Source organism: Dermacentor silvarum, chromosome 8 (genome assembly GCF_013339745.2).
Source record: "Dermacentor silvarum isolate Dsil-2018 chromosome 8, BIME_Dsil_1.4, whole genome shotgun sequence".
Lineage (NCBI taxonomy): Eukaryota > Metazoa > Arthropoda > Arachnida > Ixodida > Ixodidae > Dermacentor > Dermacentor silvarum.
Window position 1 is genome coordinate 129,051,298 of NC_051161.1, and position 8,505 is coordinate 129,059,802.

The window sequence follows — 8,505 nt, forward strand, 5'->3', positions numbered from 1 at the left end:
CGCACACTTGATTCCAGTTCTGGCGTCCGAGTTTTTCAGCATGCTCCCCCGCCTTCCGCGAGACTGCAGCAATGCGGATCTTGAGTTGGCGGTTTCTCTTCTGCTTCTTCTATATCTTCAAAAGTCATTTCCTGGCCTCCCAGTGATGAAGTAGGTGTGGGTCGACTTCGGGATTGTCCGCAGTGAGTTGGTCTTTGTGTACTTGGGTAACCAATTCCACCACGTTCTTGGTCCACTCCTCAATGTCCTCTAGGCTTCTGGGGTGTTCATCTTTCCGGAAAGCGGGAAAGTCCATAATGTTGCCCTGACCTACCCTCACGGGGGTTTTGTGGTGCGTGATTTCGGTCTGCATGATGTGATGGTCGCTGCCCAGAGTCTCGTCCAGTCTCGACCATTCGACTTGAATTAGGCCAGTGGAGAAGGTCAGGCCTGGGCTGGTGTCTCTGGAGACACTGTTGCCGACTCTAGTTGGTATTTGGGGATCGGTCCACAACTGGAGAATAAATTGATTTTATTTGATTTGATTGACGTCAGTTGATGGTGTTGTGCCACAGTGTGTACGTCCATACCCTTCTTGTTGGTTGGTCGGTAGCCCGAAGCCACGTGTGGAGCGTTAAAGTCGTGCAACACGAGGTGCTTTTGACCCTTGGTGGCTTTCCTTACTTATCTCACGAACTTGGCCAAGTCCTTGAGGGTGTCGCGCGGAGGACTGTACACACTCAGGATGTACAGGCTCTGCAGGGTTTTCTTGTAAGGAAACAGCTCAATGAAAGTGTGTTTGATTCTGTGGTTGATTTGGTGCTGCTGCGTCGCTTGATGTTTCTTAATCAGGACGGCGGTCCTGGGTCCTTCTTTGGGCAGGTTGCACCCTACACCAACCTGACGTCGTCAGGTTGGTGTAGGGTGCCCAGGTGAAGTAAATTTTGCCGTTTCCGATTTATTCCTCTGCAAATCCACTACCAAATTTTGAGGGTTTGAGCCGCTTCTTTCTTGCTTGCTATCTTACTCGCCAGCTTGGCTTCCCGGAGTCTCGTTCATCAGGGCTTCTCTGGTGGGGTATTTTATTTTTTTCTTGCCTGCTCTTTGTCCTTTTCTAAGACGGAGATGCGTTGGCTGAGCCCGTTGCCCACCTGGGTGATCTCCTGGCGGAGCATTTGTACGGCTGCTTCTACGGTGGCTGCCACAGATTTGCTTATGGTGTCGACGGCCTGAGCCAGTTCGGCTTGGAGCTCATTTCTCAGTTCGGCTTTGTCGTTGGTTCGGGCCTTGTTCATCTTGTACTCTATTCCCGATTCGAGGTCCTCTATCGGGGCAGTATGTTCCGTCGGCGGCGTTGGTGTTGTGGTCGGTTCGTGCTGTTTCTGCAATTGGTCAATCAGTTGTTGTAGCTTCTTCACAAGGGCTTGTTCCCTGGCCTGAGCTCTTCTGTCCCTTTCCTCCTCACGTCTTTCTTGCTCTTCTAGACGCTTCATGAGCCCTTGATTCCGCTTCATCAGGTCGGGGTTTAGCCTTTTGAGGGACGAGATGGTTTCCTCGTATCTACAGTTTCCCTCTTGTGTCGGCAGTGAGGGAAACGGGTTGGTCTTCGACTTGGAACTGGCTATCACTGCCGCCCAGCTGATCTTCTGCTGTTCTTGCTGTGGCTTATTTGTTTCATATTCCGAGGAGCTTGCCCTTGTGTCCCTTGTTATAGATGGCTGTCGGCCTCTTGATTTACTTCTCTCCCTCACGTACAGGGGTGGGGGTCTTGGCTTGAGTCTTTTGCCGCACTCCTTGCTTGCCGTCTCTTGAGGTAGTCCGCATACTTTGCTCTGCAATTGGCAATCGTGGTCTGCTGCTGGGTTCTGCACCCCGCACCGGTTGCAGATATGTTTGCCTGGGTTGGGGTATACGTCCTGCCGGTGGCCGATTTCTCCGCAAGTCTTGCAATACTGCACCGATCTGCATTATGGGCGGCAACGTGTGTACGAGCTGGCCACCTCATAGAAAGGGACATGCGGACCTTCAAAGGTGATAGCTGCTGAAGTGGATTTGCCGAGCATCCTCGTGTACAGGATGCCACAGTTGTTGGGTGCGAGAAGTCCTGCAAGTGGTTTCTGCGTCGTACACGCAGTCAGTACCGTCCACGACTCCACTACTGTTCCTGGGAGTGGTTTGATGTAGGGCATCATTTCGTATGTGGCCACCCCTAGTTCGATGCTGTTGATGGAACCGAGCTTGAGTGCATAGTCCTCGTCTGCGGTGCTGGCTATTATTAGGTTCTGCTTCCACTACGTTTGGATGATTACGTTCGCGCAAAAATCTTTGATGCTCGCGAGACACTTGCCCTTGCGAGTCCCTCGTTGATCTTCTCGTCCGGCCAGCTGGACAGCTTCAAGCCGGTTCTTGGTCGGTACACCACACTTAGTCATTGTGTGGCAGCGGCGGCATCGCTCATCGCGGCGGTGGCTTGCCGTTGATTCAGCTTCCCTGACCTTGCTGCCGTTGCTGGTTGCTGTTGGCTTGCATGCTTGCTTCCATTTTCGGGTTGCTCCTCGCGTTCTGTCCTCCTTGCGGGTTCAGGGGGTTATCTTGCTGTCCTTTCTCTTGTATGCGGTCCTCCTTCGGCGCCTTCTTCTTTTTCCCTGCCTTGATTCCTTGGAACCATGAGCCAGCTTGGCTCAACGTCTTGCCGCTGTTCTAATCGAATCCCATGTTGCTCTCTACCGCTGTCGAGTCTTGGCTATTGTTCTCTATTTGCATTTCGTGAGCATTGCCGCTCGTTTCCCTTGCCATTCTCGATGCTCGCGAGGCCACGCAGGCCCGCTCCTGGGGCGCGTGCGGCGGTCGGAGAACGGTGTTCGAATATGTCGAGGTGCTCGTTGCTCGTTGTGTCAAGGTTACCAATCGACTCACCACTGTAATTCTGGTATATTTGGATGCCGCTTGCCTTGTTGAGTTTAATGACACAAAACGTGAAGTTTGGTTAAGGTCACCCGCAATAACTCGCGATAAAAGCAGCAGCCCATGTGAAGCACTTCCGCTCCACTCGACCCCCTCGTGCCAACTCTGGTAGCATGCAGCCTGGCCCGTTTAAGCGCATTTCGGGCGCTTGCGTTTCGTGTGGTGCTTTGTCGCTGGAAATGACTCTTCCATATCAGACGTTGCTAGAATGTTGTGTATTGTGGTCTTATCTTCAAATTGTGGGCTTCAGCAAAGGTTTGGTGATTTGACGGCTGCTTTCGTGCTTTTATTAGATAAGGGCAGGAGTGTTGACTAGTTCTGTAGACCCGATTGCTCTCGGTGCGAGCACTGCTCTTTCTCGTGCCCTGTGCTCGTGTGTGTGCTTCTGTTCCCAGGGAGAAATCCACAACAAAGCGAATGCTGGGACCTCAGGCTGCTGTGTGTCATCGGTCATCATTGCAAGAACAAAACCCGAGGTCGGGACTGACCACCGACGATTCGGGCAACCTAACAGCTGGTCACCCTCAGGTCGTATCTCCCGGAGGCTGAGGAGTCTGTTACGTCACAACACGGGAAAGAACATTTCTTGGACGTTTCCCACGAGGCAGTCCGTCCATCAGCGCGCGACCAGACGACGACCGGGCCCGACATAGACTGCGACGCGCAAACAAAGCAGGTCACATCTAGGTGACACCAACCTCCCCCTCCCCCACCCTTGGTGGAAGTGATAACTACCGCACAGACCACTGTAGCTGATCCTGGCCCTGACAAGCGGACTGTCAGGAAAAGCCCGCTAATTGATGAAAGGGGTCAACATCGCGAACTACCGTGGGAATGGCGTTGACCTCGGCTACGGGATTGCCACACGGTTGCATCGTATGCAGGAGCGGTCGCGCAACTTTGGAGGCGGAGTCCGGCAGAATGGTGCGACACCACGGGTGGGATATTGCGAACGATTTGACGATCGTGACTGGCCGTGATGCAGTGATCAGATTCCCTTGTCGAGTCATCTAGAGAAGACGTCTGTTTTATATAAGCGGAGACCTTTGGTGCAGAGTGTGTCCTGACATGTCCTGCTGTGTGCTCAGGCATGTAGTGAGCTTTGACATTCAAAGTGATCCCACGTGGAGTGGGCTTCCATATCAGATGCCATTGTCAATAATGCAAAATAAACTCTTTATTTCTTTCCTACTCCCGGACATACTCCTCCCTATGGCTGGAGGATTCCCGGTCAACAAGCTGCCCCGAGCCGCAACAACATCCACAAAGGCGTTGTTGCGGCTCGGGAAAGGTACAGGGCACATTGGAAAGACAAGAAACATGCAGTCTAATGAAAAAAAAAACTTGGGAAAAAAGTTCAAGCTGAAAAGCCCATGTAAACACACACAGAGAGAAGTGAAACCAATGGAGAAAGTAAGACCGCCAAGAAACCGTCCATTAAAATTAATCTGGTGTCACCGGCGGGAAACGCAATCTCTCAGCTTGCGTTTGCATTGAAAACGAAGATCTGGGCAGGCATGGTTTCGATCTTGGTTATTTACAATGAGTTCACAGGGGGTCCTGGAGGTTGCAGAAAAGTTAGTGGGTGGTCCGGGCACACAGGTGGCCTCGCAATGTAGAAGGTGTTTGGTGCTCGGCAGCGAACCATGATGTCTATGCTTGAAGCCTTGTTGCGACTTCAGTGTGGGTCAGAGGTGGAAGGTATGTGGCTTCTGGTGGGCAGCGCTTGGGTAAGGTGCTTTCCTATGGCCCGTCGAAGCTAGGGTGTAAGGGTTATCGCCGGCTCTGGAATGCAGCGCCAACGGGACAATTGCCGTGCGATTTTCCCTCAAGCAAGCCGCTTCATCTGCAGGAACACATGCCGCGGTAGCTTAGTGGATAGGGCGCTGCTCTTCAAAGCTGGAGGTCGTGGGTTCCATCGTGTCCGATCGGCGACGCCTTCAGGTGGTGGCGGAATGTACTCATATTTAGGTGCAAGTTAAAGAATCCTAGGCTGACAAAATTTATCTTGACGGTGCGCATCGTAATGACATTACGGTGCGCATCTTGACATTACGGCGCGCATCGTAATGAGACCTCGGGTTGGGCACGATCTGTTCACCCCAATTTAATGTAGTTTCGTGTAGCAACAAGGAATTGTTCAAGCGCCCTTGACCCAAAAGCCAGAGCTGTTATCTGGGCACTCAAACGAGAACATCCGGGCATCGTTGCGAGAACAAAACACGATCATCCGGGCACCCAGTCAAAAGTTAAGAAAATGCAGTCTCTCCTCTACTCTTTATAGAGAACTGCATTACATACGCTACTTACTGCCGAAGCAAGTTACAAAAATATTGCTTCCGAGTTCTTCCTAATGTTTGTTCACAATATCACTGAAGCTGTAACTTCTAGTAGGCTGAAGTTTTATTTGTCATTTCCAATAACGACCTTCAAAAGGCAGATACAGCTCACCAGACACTTAACTGTCATCTTTTCGTGCTGAGAAAGGGTTGTCTGTGCTGTTTTCAACACCAGCACTCCGTGAGTTCCGCAGCGTGGGTTTTGCACCGGCTCGAGAAATGGCGCCACACTGCGTCTCCAAGCCGGCAGCGCCCGACGGGCCGCGGATGGCGGTTTGGCCGAGACGAGACTTGCAATGGGGTTGTGTCTGCGATAGGAACTATTGCGCCCATATGAACCAGTGCACGTTATGACGTGCTGGGGTGTGCTGTTGCGAACATGCACTACACCTATTAATGATTGTGACTAGTATCATCTCCAACGAATCTGCTTTATCGGTAGCCATTTAATGTTTACAGCTACTCTCGATTACGGGTGATCCAGCATTCTTTCCCTATGAGAATGTCAAAGGCGAGATTTTTGATATCTTTCGCTGTATGTCTGTGTTTGTCAACCTCGGACCAGGCGGCGTTGATATGCCGGTAAAGGCTTGCAATATATTCATTGTAGAATGTAAAGTTTTCGTCATGGCGCTGCGCCGAATCAGGCAAGCGCTCATCCATGCAGAACTCTCATTAGCGAATTGGACCGTATTATTCCGCGAAGCTTGTTCCTGTGGTTTCTGATCCACATTCTAGCTACGTCCATCAAGTAAAAATGACGCTGTCTAGTATGGCGACTTCAACGAGCATGTTGCGTCCTCGCTTATTTCTAGGAAAGAAGCTGTTCCATGACGTCGTTGTTAATGTCACGTCATATGGTCGTGAAGGCGAGGCCTAAATGCGGTTCCAAATCAGTGAGCAACGATATCAATTATGGTCGTGCGATTGAACTGCGACTACATCTCACGGGACAGAACATTAGTTGATGAAAATTTTGCATCCAATACGTCACCACTGCAAACATCAGCCCGAATACGCATGTTCAGGGTAAACAAGAGGATCCGTGCCTCCCCGAATTGCTAGCATAATCTTAGCAGCATGGGCGCTTTGTTCGGCAAAATGAGAATGCTACGGAAACGGGTAGGAAGCGGTAAAATGTGGCGAGCCCGAGCACGTAGCACAAAACTGTCGTATTTCACAGTATTTCACTGGCGCGCCTACGTTTTGTACCACAATCTATTGTTGCTGTTTTGTCTAACGACGCACCACGAAAAAACGCAATCCTGAATATGTGGTAGGCGCATATCTCAAGCTGGTAGCGTGCTGACAATTCAAAAAATAGTTTTGTTAACTTACCTGTGTGTATGAGCAGTCAGACGTACTCTTATCCACATCCGTAGCTTAGCGGCTATGAAGTTGTGCCGCTGAGCTCGAGGTTCCGGGTTTGATTCCGGCTGTGGCGGCTGCAATGGGATGAGGGCGAAATGCAGAAACGTTCGTGTACTCAGATTTAGGTCGACGGTATGTCCCACCAGGATATTTTGTTTTAACACGACAGCGTTAAGGGCCCCGTGTCGCAGAAAATCCAATGTCGGCTTCGGCAGAGATTCCACGAGCGATACTTTCGGTATATATTTAGTTATACCTATATGTCATGCCTTCCTATATGACATGCTGTAAATGCGGGTTATATTGCCTATATATCAATAAAGTTGCTCATGCCTTGTCTTACATTCTTGACAATGTTCTTCCTCGGAATTTTGAGAATGACAGCCTGCAAACAAATGTACTGAAACAAAACACCGACAGCGCATGTCCCTTATGTTAAGTCTTCTCAGATTTAGAATTATAGAAGTGCGGAAGCAATAACAGAAATTTAATAATTATGTCATTTTATTGGCGCGGCTGTGCACTACCTCCGCGATCGGCCCGTGCAAGAAGCAGCATTCCTACTAGAATGCTCGCCTTTGTGCACAGCGTTCGCCGCCAGCGTTTCCCGGTAAACATTACTGTTACATAAGCTGTAGTTGCCGGGAAGCATGAGAAGCAGTCAAGGATCTTTGAATGCCATCGCGTTCCACCCTAAAAGTCGAAGCTTAATCGTCCTTCAAATTTTTGCACGTAGAACCCCCCATAATTTAGATGTCAGACGTAGCCATCCACCCTCAGAGGTTTAGCAATCATTGAGTTGTTTTTTTTTCTAGATTTTGAAGGGCTGCTTTAGTGCTTCTTGGTTCACTGTAGTTTTCAATGACTGTCCTCACCCAGTGGACGTTTGGACGTCATGGCGCTATATTTGCTCTTAATCATATGTCACGTGCTACATTCTAAATCCCTTTCCACGCAGGGACTACTAAGTGGAATATGTTTGCGAAATTGTTTTACATGATAGGCTGAGCTTATGAGGAACGAAAACAGGGTCTTCCGCTTACTTCGGTGAACTTAACTGAAGCATAGTTAGGAGTGATATTTATACCATTGGCAAGAAGCTCGAGCGTGAGAGCCGACACTCAAAAGATGTTGGTTCCGCATAGGTTTGACTTAGTAAGTGAAAAGCTCTTGAAAATATGTTCGACCTATTGAAGCTTAAGTGAAACGAGATTAACATTGTCTGAGTGCCCAAATGCATACAAGCAAACAGACAACACAAGCAATATGTGAATAAATTTTTCGAACCTAAAAGATAGCCAGGTTTACTCAAACACTGAAATAGAGTCGTAATTCGCTGGTTATTGCAGCGGCACACATGGACGGCTGTAGTTCTCAATACATAGGACGACTGCAAAGTTGACAAGTCGAAGCGGATTGCTTTCAAAAAGGAGTAACAAATGAATACTATAGGCGAATACAGCAAGCCAGTGCCATTAGATTGCAGAAACATTTATATGTGCGCAAGCAAGAGCCTTCATGTAAGATAGAATGCAAAGATGCATATACAGAGACACAGTGACAATGCACATGGCACGTACTGGCACCTCGCATGGGCATCAACAAAGAAAGGCACCCATGATACACTCGAGTAGCATTTCCAACGCAGTCCCAAAAAGCTTAGTGATGAAACCTGTTTCCCTTTGTGTAATAAATGGATGGCTCATAAGCTGGTCCCCTGACGCATTAATTTGGAAAGTCCCCATAATCCTATATTCCGACGAGTTACATAACGCTCATTTTCGAGCGAAATATTCATTCCTTAAAATGTATAGAGAATGCCTCATGTACATGCAGTACAGGCCTAGTTAAG